A 17,468-nucleotide genomic window follows, 5' to 3' on the forward strand; every position below is an offset into this window, starting at 1 on the left:
CCAATCACGAGAGACGCGTAACCATGGTAACGGGACGGTGTTGCCGTGTCTATGTTTACAAGCTGCACATGAATACCACGGCCTAGTGGTGAATACAATGCCCGGAATGACTGAGTTGGCTGGTTAGCGGGTGCTTTGTGTGAATTAAAAATATTATTTAGTTGCATTACTGGTCTAGTGTATCGATAATTATTGTGTTTAAATTATATTACACATATTATCTTCGTTGTCACTGGTGGAGTGTGTGGTTAGTGTGTGTTTTCTAGTTTCTGCGAGAGTTTCTAAACAGGTGACTTGTGGAATGTCGGAAGGAAGAAAAGGCAGGCGGAGAACAAAGAATATTGTACAAGGTGCCCCGTTAAAGAGTCAAGCGCGAGAGATGGTTTGTAATGTAAGAGAGTATTTTGAGAGGGAAAAAGATAATGGCGGGCCTCTTTTATCTTTGGCGCAAGTCGTAATGAGAACTGCTGCTTGTGTTAAAATTATTAATAAGAGCACTGTTATCGATATTAGAAAAGAAAAAAGGCCGTGCAGATTTTTAATCATAAATATTTTTACAGTTTACAATTTTTTCAACGCCTTTCTAACAATATCACATTGAACAATGCTGACACTCATGAAAGTAGAGGCTTCGTTTTAAATTTAAACCTGTTTTTACAGTTTACAGTCCTTTCGACGGTTTTCTAAGGTATTACATTGAAGAATACCGGTACTACTACTACTACTACTACTACTACTACTACTACTTACTACTACTAATAATAATAATAATAATAATAATAATAGTAATAATAAACTAATAAAAATAATAATGTACACAAATTTTAATGCCTAGTATTCAACAAATTGGTTAGAAATGTATGTGTTCATGTCAGCCATTCATTACTGCACTCTACCGGCAGCGTGCTCGCTTACACGAAAGATGGGCAACATGACAACACTGCTCCCCCTTCTCTGTAAACTATCAAGTCGGAAGTAGTTTTGGTCAAGGTATAAGTGTCGTGAGCACGATGATCCCCTCCAGCCGTTGAAACTTTGTTTTCGAAACCGGATTTCGCTACCTATCGTACCTCCCAAAATTGTTCACGATGCTGAGTGTGCACCAGTCCCACACACTGGCCGAAATTTCATGAGAGAGTTTCTTTTATGGGTAAAGTGAAACTAGTGTAATTATTTACTTAAAAAATATTTTTTTTTGTCTTAGAGAATTACGATTATCTATTATGGTTACCATTGGTTATTAATGGACTAAATTCAGTCCGGCGCCGGGGATCGAACTCGGGACTCTCAGTTCTACGCACTGAGCGCTCTAACCACTGAGCTATGCCGAGGCTCAATCTACAGCACATTGACTGACTGAAGCGGCGAGAAGATACGACAGCAGCTTTTAGTTCTTTCAGTAAATCCTGTTTTGATGAGGAATTCGCGTTGTGTTTCAATAGGGATGGAAGCAGGTCGTTGGTGAGAAAGGCTATCGCCTATGCCAACATAAACCATCTGGATTTTAATGTTGAAAGTGTTTCACTCACAATTTATGCTACAAATTGTACAATAATGAAATATCATTTAACAGTAAAATTAATCTTCTGCCAGGCACTACACCACTCTTGAGTAATAAACCATAAAAAGTCGCACTTCAGTACCCCGATCTGGAATTGTGTCCAATGGTTACCATTCTTACCTCTGGAGCCGAAGTTCGCTGGTTCGAAGCTGAGCAAGGGCGATGAAAATCTTTAGTATGGCTTCCTTCAAAAGGGAAGTAACAGTTGTCACAGATTTACGGCGCTTAAAAGAGCTCTCTCCTTGCTAGAGGGCTCCAGGCAAAATTTTCCGGCAATTTCTCGCCCACATTAAAATTTGGAAGTGTCATAATGGACTTGCATTAATGTCTCAGGTACACGTGGACTTGTTCTACACTCCAGTCCGTAATTAATTCACCCAGAAGGGTGACGGTTTCAATTAAAATAGATGAATTGGTTGCGGGTTAGAAAGATCTCCGTTTGCCTCCTCCGTAGCTGGAATAAAAGATTTGTTTCTCCGAATTGCTCTCTGAACTATCCACTTCTTTCTTGCACCGACCAAAGACCTCGCCACACTTATTTCTTTTTTGTGTCCTAGCCGTATCTTTCACGGTAATTGCTACCGCATTTCGACCTTACTGTTGTTGGTACAGTAGAATGGAGAACAATTGTGTCGAGTCCGTTTGAAATGGGGAGAGCGTAATCACGAATGAAAACATAGTCTTGCAACATGCGAGCCAGTGAGATAAGTGCCATGTGTTCCTTCTCAGTGTTATCGAACACACCGCTTATCTGGACTCGTAATCCCATGAGTCATCTGATGAATGGATTAGTCTCACGCCCGTCACTAGATTTCCGTAGATAACGTATTTTACTACCAACTTAAGAGTTATTCCATTATGATTAGACATGGACTCATACGTTTCCCATTATATAATTTTTTTTCTTTCATCTTTTAAGATTCCATCTTCATGAAACAGTTAAGATGTTTCAATTGGTGTTATGTTCAAGGTCTACATTTCTTTTATTTGGGATCATGTGTAGTCAGTTGTATCTTAGAAATATGTCGAGAGGCAATTTGGGAAAGAAGTGGAAAGAGAAGAGGGATCAGTGAATAGTAAGAATTCGAGAGGAAGAAAGAGGAATGCGATGTTGATTTCTTTACCGAAAGGAAGCAGACTTAAGTTAGGGAAACTGGAAAATAGGAGAATTTACAAACTGAGAAACTGGTGTATAGAGGAAAGTGCATAAAAGTGAAATAGTGGACTATAAACCTGAAAAGATTGAAAAGTACAATTAACCCACAACTGGTATTGCTTTTTAAATGTACGTAAGGATATCTATCCATATGGGTCTATACTGACCTATAGTGAGGGTTAAGTGAAATAGTGGCCGGTAAACTGGTGTAGAAAGAAAGAAAGAAAGAAAGAAAGAAAGAAAGAATAGAAGTGAACAAATGAAAAATAGGGAGCGAAAGTAAATTTCGAGTTAGTTAAAGAAGTGAATAAGAAAGGGTTATACTAGTGTAATATATAGCATGTAGCTAGTCTGCGATGTATGCAATGGAGGGGGAAAGAAACTTGCCACCCTACCCTATTATCTCCTGGCCTAGTTGCCTCATAAGTGGTGCCTTCTTGGGATCACTTGTGAGGTTCAGACCCGTCTTCGGACAGTTGACTAAACAACAACATATGTATAATGTAAAGGAGTAATTTAATAGTGTATGAAGTATGGAAAAGTGAGTGATTTTCGTGTGGCAATGTTGACATCATGATCAGTTATAGAAGAAAGATCGAGAAAGGCGGACTGTGGAACTCGAAAAACAGTGATTAGTTAACAGCACAGGATTATCCACATTATGATGAGTAGGTGTATATGCGCAAAAGTCTGAAATGTGTAGGCTTTAATAAGTAACACAAGAAAAAAGCAAAAAGCTCAGTTAGAAGTTATTCTGTTCTTACAATACCTTGTTCTTACAGGCCCTTGTTTCGTACAGAATTTAATTTTAAAGTCCATATTTATTAGACTGGTTTTTTATGCATATTACTACATCTCTGAATGTTGATTTTTTAAATGGAAATCACATTGAGAGTCTTCGATGATGGTGATGATGATGATGATGATGATGATGATGATGAACAAGCACTCTTATCTCGGAGCATATTAATTATTTTTGGGTTATTTTACGAATCTTATCAACTGTGATGTCTCTAGCATCTGAGGTAGCCTGGGTTCGAATCCCTCAACCCAATATGAGCAAATACTGGATAACTATCGGTGCTGGACCCCGGATTCATTTCACCGGCATTATCACCTTCATTTCATTCAGACGTTAAATAATCTGAGATGTTGATACAGCGTCGTAAAATAACCCAGTAAAAAATCTAGCGCCTGGGTGAAAGGAATGTGATAGATAATGCCAGCGAAATTAGTTCAGGGTTGAACGCCGAAAGTTACCCTGGAAAAAGCTTATTCCAGATACCTTGTCCCAACCAGGATTTGAATCCTGGCCCTCTCGTTTCAGAGTCAGACATGCTAACGTTACTCCGTGGTCTATATTAATTTTAGGATCCATTTTTATTTGAATTTGTTTTCTTGGTTTTATGAATACTACCACGTCTCAAAATATTGAATGTTTTTTAAACAAACTGTACATGAAATATTTAGTGAATATTACTGTTCGTATTGTACTATCTGGTACCACATATGCCGGACCTAACTGTAATCCAGTCAGTTAGGGTTAATTTTTGTTTGTGTAAAGTAATTTAGAACCTTGGAAGTTTTTAAATCATGGATAATATGTTTAATGATGTTTTTTAGTATGTAAATAACAGACCCTTCAATTAGTCCATCTCTCTTTACAGAGCCTGATCCAAGCTTTCGGGCACCCCGACGAGAGGATGTCTGCTCACTTCGCTGTGGACAGCCTCACCCACCACTTGCGTATCGGTAAGTTTGGCAAGTTGCACGTAACGCTTGTCTTGTTATATACAGCAGTCACTGCTCCCAGCTTACGAAACTCGTACCTGTTCTGTCTCATTAATATTAATAGCCAGAGTTTCAATTTGTACAAATTTGATACAGTTCTCAATATTAGACATTCATTTTTTGTTATTTTACTTATTTTATTGTCTTCTTTGTGACAAGTAATAGATTTTTACGTTTACAAACGTCAGGTTCGATTTCAGCCAGGAAAGCGAAGATTCATCTTCCTTTTTCGACGAAAGATTTGCCATGTGTTTGTCCAGCTTGACTCAAGCACTGGTCTTCTTTCAGACTGATCACATGACCAGGAAATTCTGTCATTTATAAATGTCGTCGTCCGTAGTGGCGGTCCCCTGTTGTAGATTTATGTCCCTTACAAAAACTCTGTCCCTGATGGAGGACTCCTGGCAAAATTTTTGGACTCCAGTCTTCCATCCAAACGGTCCTGGTTCGATCTCTGGCCAGGTCATGATGGAATTTGTGGTGGACAAAGCAGCCGTTGCAGAGGGTTTATCTCAGGTTTCTCGCGTTTCATTCCACCGACACTGTCCACCAGTCTTTCATATTATGTCAGCTACAGTAATAAATTGATTGAGGTGAAGTCTTGGGGGTAGTACGGGTTCCTGATGCTGATACAAGAAGGGCTTGGAGCTTCAGACTCTGGAGTTTATCAGTTAAGAGTTCTGACACTTTATATTTACGTTTTGGAACCGTTTTTGTGCGATATAGAAGTTTGAAACACAGGGATGGAAAAGACTGCGCTTGCGTATAACTCACACTCTATCACATTTCCAGAAACATCAGTTCTTGTAGGTATGTTTAAAAAAGGCATAATTGTATATTTTTATACATCAGATATAATATATTAAAACAAGTTAAGATTAAAGCAGAAACTCCAAGAATTTACCTATAAAGTTTACTTTCCTCATACAAATAATTCAACTCCGTTTCCGAAAAAACACTAAGCGTTTGCGCTTGAACTGGAATTTTTGTTGTGAATTATAGTGAGACATCCCCTACCGCTCTGTTGTCATCGGAGCTCACAAATAAATTGTCAGAACTCTACTTGTCTGAAGATGGGACTTGGCTCTGTCAGGGCTGAGGTCGAATGACCCACCTGTCAGAATCGGATTCACGAATTCTACCCAGGCCACCTGTCGGACTGGAATAATCATTGCATATACAGGATAAACCCTAAGTAATAATAATATAATAATAATAATAATAATAATAATAATAATAATGGTTTATTTAACCTGGCAGAGTTAAGGCCATACGGCCTTCTCCAACACTCAACCATCAGTAAAACTGCGTTACAAAAAACACTATAAATTGCAAAAAACGCTACAAATTTTATAAAAAAGCACTGCAACACTACAGTAATGTTATGTCATAGGTTATTCTTTGAGGTATTTCAAACAAAAAAGTTTAATACAGTTTTGTTCGTTTTAGCTACCTTTTAGAGATAAAAATTGTTTTATATGAAACATTTCATCGATTTAGTTCCCAATATGCTTAGTCAATTTAAGAGAGCAGTATATTATGATAATAAATGACTGAGAAAATATTAGGCCTTTAAATGTGCAGAAATTTTATCCGAACAAATGTAACTTTGTGCGAGATCGTGCGTATTTGCTTGGTTTCAGCACAAAACCAACCCGCGGTAAGTCTAAAATTCCACATTCAGTATTCCCAACCGAACACACATAAGAATTTCCCTCTTCTTACCGCTTAAGTGACTTATTCATTTTACTGCTTTAGGCTTTTAACATATTATTTTTAGAGACGTTCAATATAGTAATAATCATAAATTGGAAACTTACCACTGCAATTTCACCTAAATTGCACTGTTAATTATTGTTTTTAAATATTTGCAAAAATTAAGTAAACTCTACAACTCCACTGAAGTTACTGCATTCGTGATGCATGTAACATTAAGGAAGTCGTTTGTTTTAAGTTCGCATTTATAGACTGGGGGAAAAAAAGACAGACGTATATCACGGCCTGCTGGAGTATAGTAAACACAGAAAACATTTTAAAGCAACAATGTTGAAGATAGATATTTTTGTTTTCCAAAATTGCCGTCATTGAACAGAAACCAAGATGGAGATTTCATTGCAACTAATTAGAAATTCCTCTTTCAGGTTTGTAATAAACGATCTTCGCACAAAATAATGTACGATTCATGAGCGGTATGTTTTCTTTCAATTCTCGGAAATTAAAAAAGCTCAACTACGTTTCGCTTTTTCAAACTTTTCCTCGAGCATGAAAACTTCAACATACCGCTCTTGTAAAGCATATTACTATTTCGTTCTGAAAAGAAATTTTACGATGTTACATTTGTTCGGATCAAATTTCTGCATATTTAAAGGACAAAACTAAAACTCTTTCAATCATTTAGTATCATAATTCTCCGCTGTCTTAAATTTACTCAGCATATTGGGAATTATATCGATGGATTTCCCAAAAACACGCTATGAAATATTTCATATAAAATTGTATTAAACTTTTAAATTTGAAATATCTCAAAGAAAACCCTCCTGAAATTAATGACATTACTTACGGTTCACTCTGTGTAGGGCGCATAATGGGCCGAAGCAAGCTAAGTGCAAGGAAAGCCATGCCAACTTCTGTAGTTAAAAATGAGGTTCAATAAAAGCATTGTAAGGCTACTGTTTTAGTACTCGATTGCTACTGCGCCCATAAATGTCTTGTGTGGACGTAACCGTTCAAAATAACCCGATTCTTTGTGTGAGGTTATTGAAGTCATGTCTTTTTTCCCCCCTTCTTTTTTGGAGTAAATTTTCATGAAGAAGAAAAAAAGTCATTCACAAAAGAATGCGATTTTATTTATGTAAAAGCAATCAACGTAAGAAAATAAGATCGCTATTTTCTAAGAAGTTTCTGAAATGAAGACGGATTCCAAGACCCATATCTTAAAACTTTTAAGCTTTCCAAATTGTCTTAGGACATTGTAAATTCTGTATGTCATTTCTCATAAAATTAAATAAGTCTAATTTCTATCATCAGAGATAAAACCATTGTTTAGTTTGGAGGAATACTGAACTGAAACAGATCTTGATACAGACCCCGGTGATGCCTTACTTTGACTATTGCGACGTTTTGTATAGTGATCTTAGTGTTGAATTGTCATTGAGGCTTCAGCGTGTTCATAATGCTTGTGTTCGTTTCATTTTTAACAGCCGTCGCTATGATCATGTCTCCGAGTATTTCTTTCAATTATCTTGGCTTCGTTTACGGGAGAGACGTTCAGTTCATTCACTCTGTTTGCTGTATCAGATTTTAAATAATTCCACACCTATTTACCTAGTTCCTCGCTTCACACTTTTAGCATCCCACCACAATGAAAGTGAATGCCCAACTGTCCGAAAGATTGAATGTGAATCCTTGTTTCTTGTATTTTTCCTTATTATGTTAAATTAAGCGATAACCTCGCGCCATGTTGACCATACAGTTGAGAAGTCCCACTATTGTGGCAGTTTAGTTTTTTGTATGTCTACTAATGTTCCAAAATTATTTTTGTCGGTAAATTTTAATGCCTATATAGAGTTAAGTGAAGAAAAGACACGGAAGCGATCTCAGAAAGCTTAGGGGACTCCATTCGGTTACTCAAGATAATCGAACATTTATTAAGACTAAGATAACATGCAGAGATACGATGTAATCTATTGGACTTTTGGAAACAAATTTCTGCCTTGATTTTACATGTCTTGATCTCCTTTATCTTCTCTCATTGGACCACATTTCCAGAATAATGTGTGTATTAATCATTGTTGTATTTAAAACACTGGCCCGGAGATTGAAACTTTAGCACACGTCTTGGGATTCTGTGAAGAGGGATTGCTCTCGAGGAACTCTACACATCATCTTGTAAGATCCAAAATTGCTGCCGCATTAAGAACTAAGGGCTGGATAGTAGAAGAAGAAATCTCCTGTCTAGCTGAAAATGGGTCAACGAGACGAGTAGATATTTTAGCGTACAATGCTGACACTAAACAGGGCATCATTGTGGACCCCACGATACGTTTTGAAGTAGAAATTTATCAGTCAGCCGAGGTCCACCTTGAGAAGAAGTCGATCTATGAGCCTACAGTCAACTATTTCAAGCTGAAATATGCCTTAATTCTCGTTGAGGTATTCGGCTTGCTCATAGGTGCTCGAGGGACTATACCAGCTTTTTTCGAAGAATTTCGACGGCAGTTTGCTCTGCCAACATCTCTGAGGGATGACATTGTGATAATTGTGTTAAAAAAATCCTGCCAAATCCTAATTAATCACATGGTGCCACATTAATAGCAATTGTAATTTTTCACGCCCTTTTCTTTGTTTCCCTTCTTTAAAATTTAATATCTATGTTTACATATGTATAATATTTTTTTTTGAGGATATACTGAGTCCGTAAGGGCTACCCTCAATGGGGACAGTTTACTATTATTATTATTATTGTTCAAGACAATTTTTACAGCCATGTTTTATGTGACTTTGATATCCTGTTGCATATAAAATTATTGAAACCTCTGTAACTACTTTCTGCTTCCAAATCTAATTTCATTTTTCACAGCTTGATGTTGCTTTATTCAGTATATTCTGCACTCTTTGCTTTAGAACGGAAGAACATAAAATGTATCCTTTCTTCTTTATTTTGCCCTCTACGCTAGCTCAGCTGTTTTGTTTGTCGTTGCTGATTTATCCCATTAGAGCTCTGCCGTGCTGTTTTCAAGAATCGCAGGAGGACTGCAGTTGTGGTAGAAATGTATTGATTAATTTAAACTTCATCGTTAATTGCTCGTAGATAATTTTTTCCAATTTGGTGATGCCTGCTAGTGTAATTAGTGGGGAGAAGAGTCTGTCATCCAGACAGAGACATGATGGATGGTTTCGCCTTTAGCTTGGTTTGGTTCAAACAAGCCATCAACATTTTCGTGAAATATTTCTCTCCAACATTATTTTGTCGTCATTGCCTGTTCTTGGATGGTACACATGATTTCCACTGTCGCTTACAATATGTTAGGTTGTTGTTATTATTATTATTATTATTATTATTATTATTATTATTATTATTATTATTATTATTATTACACGGGGATTTTACTGGAAGCAAGTAAAGATATAGGTTTGGAAGTAAATCCTGAAAAGACAAAGTATATGATTATGTCTCGTGACGAGAATATTGTACGAAATGGAAATATAAAAATTGGAAATTTACCTTTCGAAGAGGTGGAGAAATTCAAATATCTTGGAGCAACAGTAACAAATATAAATGATACTCGGGAGGAAATTAAACACAGAATAAATATGGGAAATGCGTGTTATTATTCCGTTTAGAAGCTTTTATCATCCAGTCTGCTGTCAAAAATCTGAAAGTTAGAATTTATAAAACAGTTATATTACCGGTTGTTCTTTATGGTTGTGAAACTTGGACTCTCACTTTGAGAGAGGAACATAGGTTAAGAGTGTTTGTGAATAAGATTCTCAGGAAAATATTTGGGGCTAAGAGGGATGAAGTTACAGGAGAATGGGGAAAGTTACACAACACAGAACTGCACGTATTGTATTCTTCACCTGACATAATTAGGAACATTAAATCCAGACGTTTGAGATGGGCAGGGCATGTAGCACGTATGGGCGAATCCAGAAATGCATATAGAGTGTTAGTTGGGAGGCCGGAGGGGAAAAGACCTTTGGGGAGGCCGAGACATAGGTGGGAAGATAATATTAAAATGGATTTAAGGGAGGTGGGTTATGATGATAGAGAATGGATTAATCTTGCTTAGGATAGGGACCGATGGCGGGCTTATGTGAGGGCGGCAGTGAACCTCCGGATTCCTTAAACGCCAAGAAGTATTATTATTATTATTATTATTATTATTATTATTATTATTATTATTATTATTATTATTATTATTATTATTAGCGTCCATTTTCAGTAATTTGACAGGAAGGACAAAAAAAACTTTAGATGCTGTTTCGATTTATGCTTGATGTTTTCGGATGGTTTCTCATTGTTGTACACAAATATGTGCTTAATTCGAATCGCTAGTGTCTATTTCACTTATGAGTAGGGTTCGGAGTTGATGAAATATAATCTTTTTTCTGAGACATCAGAGACAATGCAGGTTCCAATACAAACTCGTTTCACTTCATCACGTACTAATATAGCCTACTTTTATTTTGCATTTTTCGGTCTCTTATTATCTATTGGTCATTTTTTAGAAATGTTCTATTTTTTTGTTGCATTTTTGTCTTTTTCTGCTTATGAACGGACATTTTTTACGCTGTACTCGTAGTCGATATTCTACTGCAGATTACTTATGCAATTCGATTGCGTCTTAGAATACGCTGACTGCGGGCACTGCGAATGCAGTATTTGTTCTGTTGCATTGAATTGGGGGGGAAGCGTGATTCACGAGGATTTACCGTCCTTTACGGAGCTATTTCCGAAAACATTCTGAGCAAAAAATGTCATATAAACATTTTTCCTAATCTCACTATTTTCAGAATTACACTAATTTGAAGTTATTTGTAAAATATGATTATTCTTGAGTTTTAAGGGTAAAAGAATATTATAGATAAAGAGTGAACTATTTGGGAGTATCATTTCTTTAATTATCTAGTGTTCTGAAGCTAAAAATGTGTTGTGAATTCCATAGTTGCTTCGTGCAGAATTTTTTGTTCGATTTTTAACTTCAAAATTACATTTTCTTACGCATTTATCACAATTGTTACAAAGCACGCCACTCTTGTAAATTCTTTAAGACTGTACATTAGGATGCATAATTAAACTGTAAAGAATCAAGTTCCTAAAGTTGTATGATTTGTAACAATTTTTGTGATAAATGCGTAAGAATGATGTCATCTTTAGTTAAAAATTGAAAATCAAAATCTGTACAAAGCAATTAACAACACATTTTTAGCTTCAGAACACTAGCGAATTGAAGGAATGATACTTCTGAATAGTTCATTCTCTATTTGTAATATTCTTTTTTACCCTTAAGACTAAAGAAAAAAGATATTTTACTAACAACTCCAAATTAGTGTAACTCTGAAAATATTGAGATTAGGACAAATATTTATGACTTTTGATCAGAATGTCTTTGGGAATAAGCTCCATAAGTGACGGTAAATCCTCGTAAATCACTCTGTATAACACAAATGATCAGGAGTGTAGGCAGATGCAACGGAAAAATATTTTGTGCGAGATCCTGCGTATTTGCTTGGTTTCCGCACAAAACCAATCCGCGGAAAGTCTAAAATTCCACATTCAGTATTCCCAACCTTACACACACACAACAATTTCCCTCTTCTTACCGCTTAAGTGACATATTGATTTTACTGCTTTAGGCTTTTAACATATTACTTTTAGAGACGTTCAATATAGTAATAATTATAAATTGGAAACTTACCACTGCAATTTCACCTAAATTACACTGTTAATTATTGTTTTTAAATATTTGCAAAAATTAAGTAAACCCTACAACTCCACTACATTCGTGATGCAAGTAACATTAAGGAAGCCGTGAAAAAATCAACAAGACCGGCAAAATTAAACTTGCCGATGTTATTAGTTATTACTGCAATATGTTATATAAATAATATTGTTAAAATATTAAAATGAAAAATAAATCATTACATAACCTTACCGTTTGTTTTAAGTTCGCATTTATAGACGGGAGGGGAGGGGGGAAGACAGACATATATCACGGCCTGCTGGAGTATAGTAAACACAGAAAACATTTTAAAGCAACAATGTTGAAGATAGATATTTTTCTTTTGCAAATTTGCCGTCATTGAACAGAAACCAAGATGGAGATTTCAACTACGTTTCGCTTTTTCAAACTTTTCCTCGAACATGAAAAGTACAACATACCGCTCTTGTAACGCATATTACTATAATCACACGAGTGAAGACGTAAAAATCCCAAAAGAAAAGCAAAGCAGAGAAAGTCTTTTGCGATAGTTAGTGACTGAGTTTGGTGAAAATGTATTTTCCACAGATGGAATTGTACTATTTGTATTTTACTATTAAAATTATGTTTTTTTAAATATATATTTTAATGTAATATTTTTAGAAATTTAAGGTCATTTTATAGGTCATTTTTCTGTGATTTTTAGGTCATCAACTTCCGAACCGTACTTAAAATCTCCGATTTGTCACTATGGAAACCTCTGTCGTTCTCCATGGCTGACAGCGGCCATCTTCATACTCAGCTGTTTCCTGAACAAATGCACATGCATGAAGGACTTCTATTTCCTGAACAAATGTGATGTAAAAGACTTCTATTTCCAACACAAATGCGGGAAGGATTTAACGTGTTTTGATGGAAATCGAACTATGGACATAACTCGTTTTTCCTGAAATCGTAATATTTCTGCCTTGATATTTACTTCATGGAAGTGAGTTTCAAGGGAAAACATACAGCAGATCTCTGAAGATTGCAAAGAATACTAGGAATACTCAGAACGTAGTTTTTCATTTTTATGGACTTAACTCGTTTTGGGAGAAAGCTCTTCAATTACTCGTATATGATAAATAGTCTTTATTAAATATGAATGTGTACAACTTTGAGTCGTATTTTATTTGTTCTGGAGGCCTGGGTTGGAACCTCGCAGATTTAGGATGATTGTGGAGTATTGGTGGAATTATGGTAATGTTAAAGGGAAACGGGAGAACCCCGAGAAAAATCCCTCGAACCCGCTCTGTCAATAAATTGTTCTATGGCCCAGACGGGAATAAAACCCAGGTCGCCACGATAGAAGGAAGAGGTGCTAACCACTCGGCCACGGGACTTTACAGTGATCTTCACAGTCGCTTCCAATTTGCAGTTTCTGGCAGGCTATGAGGGTCATGCATCCGTCAGTTCACAGAAATCTTGGCGGAGCACTTGCATCTCGGGCTTTTGCTGGTATCTTCGACCTCTTGCTGTGACATTGTACGGTGCAATGAGCCTGTCCAACAGGATGATTATGTATCCCATTTTTAACCTCCATGCGTTGAAATTTTCTGTGTACGTTGGAGGTCGTCCAATTCGGATTGTCTTGCGGTACACGCGCTCCTGCGTTCCGAAGGGCTTCGGTTCCGCACATTCTGATTCAGGGAAGGCTACCGTTACATCCAATTGTTCTCCAGCCATTGTCTTCTAGAAACCAATTTTATCTAACATATTATTGAGATGCTTTTATTGTACAGGAGGAGGAAAAAAACATTCTACGTGATTCTTGTTATCTCCAGATTCGTGTAGTCTCCTTTTTTCTTTCTTCTGCGTTTGACCGTGACCCAAGTCCATATCTGGATTTTATGTGAACTTAACAGAACACTAGGTGGGACTCGCAACATGGTGTCAACATGTCAGGCCTTCAACAGGACATAAAATTGACATTGAATAGACAGATATGCTCTAGATGGAATCAGAATCCACGTTTGTCTTTGACATAGGTGCATTTCAGCTGTTTAGAAGAAGAATTTTGGGTTTATAACCGCATATTGTCACCCCCAGTTGTCTAGGGATAAGCACTCTCCTTTAGACCCAAGGTTTGCGTGTTCAAACCCGGCTGGAGTCAGTGGATTTTTCAGGACCTAAATATTCTGAGCGCAAGTCCTCTAGGATTGACTTGTCTCGAGTCGGAGTTTTCCGGCACGTTAAAAACCTCCAAACCTAAATTAGAGCCTCTAGACTAAATTTCTTCTCTCTCGCATCCTAATAATACTTTAGATGCATACTAGGTGGCATTTGAGGCGATGAGTTTACCACTTGCCCTCTCCCGCCTATCGGTAAATAAGTGTAACTAAACATCTTTTAGATATTTAAACCCTCCGCAAGGAGGTACCTTTACTCCGACTCCGGAACTATGGATTAAATGATGATGAACCCTGTATTCATGCTTCATATCTACGATTCCGAACTACAGGGTAATATCTGTAACTCGAACTCTAAGAGAAATTTGAAAAAATTCGAATTAACCGTAAAAAATGTATAGGCCTATTTTACCTTAACTGCTGCCATATTTCATTCACATTACCAAAAGAAGAAAACTCTTCAACTTTCTTTGCTAGTGTTAAGCTTATACTTCGACATTGTGAATGCAGAAGTGTGAGTAATACACTAACTTCTGTGCATATAATAATTAAAATTTTATTAACAATTTTTCTATTGACTGACTGGTAAGAGGGAGAGGGACAAATACACAGTAAATAACAGCGCCCATTGCTTTTACCTGCGGTCAGTCACTTGACATACATACATACATACATACATACATACATACATACATACAGCTGAGCTGGTTGGCGTAGTTGGTATAACGCTGGCCTTCTATGCCCGAGGTTGCGGGTTCGATCCCGGGCCAGGTCGATGGCATTTACTTAAATGCGACAGGCTTATGTCAGTAGATTTTCTAGCATGTAAAAGAACTCCTGCGGGACAAAATTCCGGCACGCAGTTGCGAGCGTCCTTAAATAAAACATAACATTTTAAACATTTACATACATACATACATACATACGTACGTACATACACACACACATACATACATACATACATACATACATACATACATACATACATACATACATACATACATACATACATACATACATACATACATACATACAGTCCACATCTGTGGAGTAACGGTCAGCGCGTCTGGCCGCGAAACCAGGTGGCCCGGGTTCGAATCCCGGTGGGGCAAGTTGAGGTTTTTTCCGGGGTTTTCCCTCAACCCAATACGAGCAAATGCTGGGTAACTTTCGGTGCTGGACCCCGGACTCATTTCACCGGCATTATCACCTTCATTTCATTCAGACGCTAAATAACCTAGATGTTGATAAAGCGTCGTAAAATAACCCAATAAAATAAAACATACATACATACATGCATTGTGTTCTGACCCAGGGCAGATGTTTCACTGCAAATCCAGTATTCTCCAGTCTTTCCTAATTTCTGCCTACCTCTTAGTCTCCGCATATGATCCATATATCTTAATGTCGTCTATCATCTGATATCTTCTTCTGCCCCGAACTGCACCATTCATTCTAGTGCATCCTTCAGTAGGTAGTTTCTCTCAGGCAGTGACCCAGCCAATTCTTTTTTCTCTGTAAGATCGATGAATTGTGGTACGAAATATGTTAATAGTAGCAACGACCTTTTTTGTTCCACTATTTGTCGATCATTATGAAGTTTAAGACTAGAATTTGAATTGTTATATTCATTATTAACCGAAGTTTCCACGAAAGTCTTTCGGATTTTGTTCATAATTTCAGATTCAACACTTTTCGTTGAAATCACTGAAGTCGTGGCGTCGAATTATTCAAATATAGCCTTTGAAAATTCGAATCAAATATGAATTTTAATATATATTTTTAAGTAGGTTATTTTACGGCGCTGTATCAACATCTTAGATTATTTAGCGTCTGAATGAGATGAAGGTGATAATGCCAATGAAATGAGTCCGAAAGCACCGAAAGTTACCCAGCATTTGCTAAAATTGAGGGAAAAGCCCGGAAAAAACCTGAATCAGGTAACTTGCCCCGACCGAGATTCGAACCCGGGCCACCTGGTTTCGCGGCCAGACGCTCTAACCGTTACCTACAGGTGTGGACGAATTTTAATATTGGTTTAAATAGGAATTTCAAGAGAAATAAATATTTTTCCGAATTATCCTGTGTTGAATTAATCAACTTGTACTGTATTTGCAGGTTCCACAATGAAGATCATATTGCCCAAGACCTCAAATATTTAATGTCGTCTACTCTGTTATGTTTGGCTGACCTATATTTTCCTAGAACAGGGTTAGAAACCCTCTGAACATTATCACCGTAAATGTCTAAAATCTCTTAGCATTAACATTATGTGGAGGAAATACACCATAAATTCTTAAATTTTAACATGATTAAAAACAGACATGCCGTATTTTTGTGCTCCAAACATTCCTTACAAGGTACCGTGACACCAACACAATTCCTCGTTTCTTGCGGTTACATCACACCAAATCGATCGCCTCGAATGAAATCTATCATCATACAAGATTTACTTTATTGAAAGAGAAAAATGCTGCACGAAGAAATTTACCTCTGATTTCAAACCAGCTTTAAGAAATTCATCTTTCTGTGGCTAAATTCTTTTGACATTGGAAGATAGGCCGATAATTGATAAGATAACCCACGAAAACTGTGTGAAATCCATCAAAATACCAGACAGAATAAAAGATAGGCCTACAATTATTTGGATAGCTAGGCATGACGAACCTGAGTAAGTTCTCAGACGTGTTGTTACAGGGACGTACAGTATACTGGGCTATTCAAAACAAAAAATACGTCTTCAAATCGGAGTGATGTTTTCAAAGTATTTAAGTTTACTGAAAATAAAAGCACATTTGTGAATATTTTCGAAGGAAAAATTGTTCCGGGGCCGGGCATCGAACCCGGAACCTTTGGTTAAACGTACCAACGCTCTACCAACTGAGCAACCCGGGAACTTTACCCGACATCGATCCAGTTTTTCCCTCTATGTCCACAGACCTCAAAGTGGGCTGACAACCGTCAAGCAACCAACATTGAGTGCACACTAACTCTGTGTGACTTAAATTGTGGTTTTCTGTTAACGAACAGTGAAGTGTATTATGCAAATCAAGCTTTCAAGTATAACTCCCTGTAAAGTTGATTTGAATAATTTCGAAGGAAAAATTGTTCGATGCCTGGTTCCTTCGAAATTATTCAAATCAACTTTACAGGGAGTTATACTTGAAAGCTTGATTTGCATAATACACGTCACTGTTCGTTAACAGAAAACCACAATTTAAGTCACACAGAGTTAGTATGGCCTCAATGTTGGTTGCTTGACGGTTGTCAGCCCACTTTGAGGTCTGTGGATATAGAAGGAAAAATTGGATCGGTGTCGGGTAAAATTCCCGGGTAGCTCAGTTGGTACGTTTAACCAAAGATCCCGG

The 17,468-nt window shown here is 37.0% G+C and overlaps 1 protein-coding gene across 6 annotated transcripts in view; it reads left to right on the forward strand.

The window, feature by feature from the left end:
• Mical (Molecule interacting with CasL) overlaps positions 1 to 17,468 on the forward strand; it is a 241,632-nt gene that overhangs the window by 109,138 nt on the left and 115,026 nt on the right. For all 6 annotated transcript variants that reach the window (XM_069830469.1, XM_069830471.1, XM_069830472.1 and 3 more), the window contains exon 2: positions 4,385 to 4,469. The gene's annotated coding sequence lies outside the window, so the exon portion shown is untranslated. The remainder of the gene's footprint in view (positions 1 to 4,384; positions 4,470 to 17,468) is intronic.

This window comes from Periplaneta americana, chromosome 7 (assembly GCF_040183065.1).
Source record: "Periplaneta americana isolate PAMFEO1 chromosome 7, P.americana_PAMFEO1_priV1, whole genome shotgun sequence".
In the NCBI taxonomy this organism is placed as follows: Eukaryota; Metazoa; Arthropoda; class Insecta; order Blattodea; family Blattidae; genus Periplaneta; species Periplaneta americana.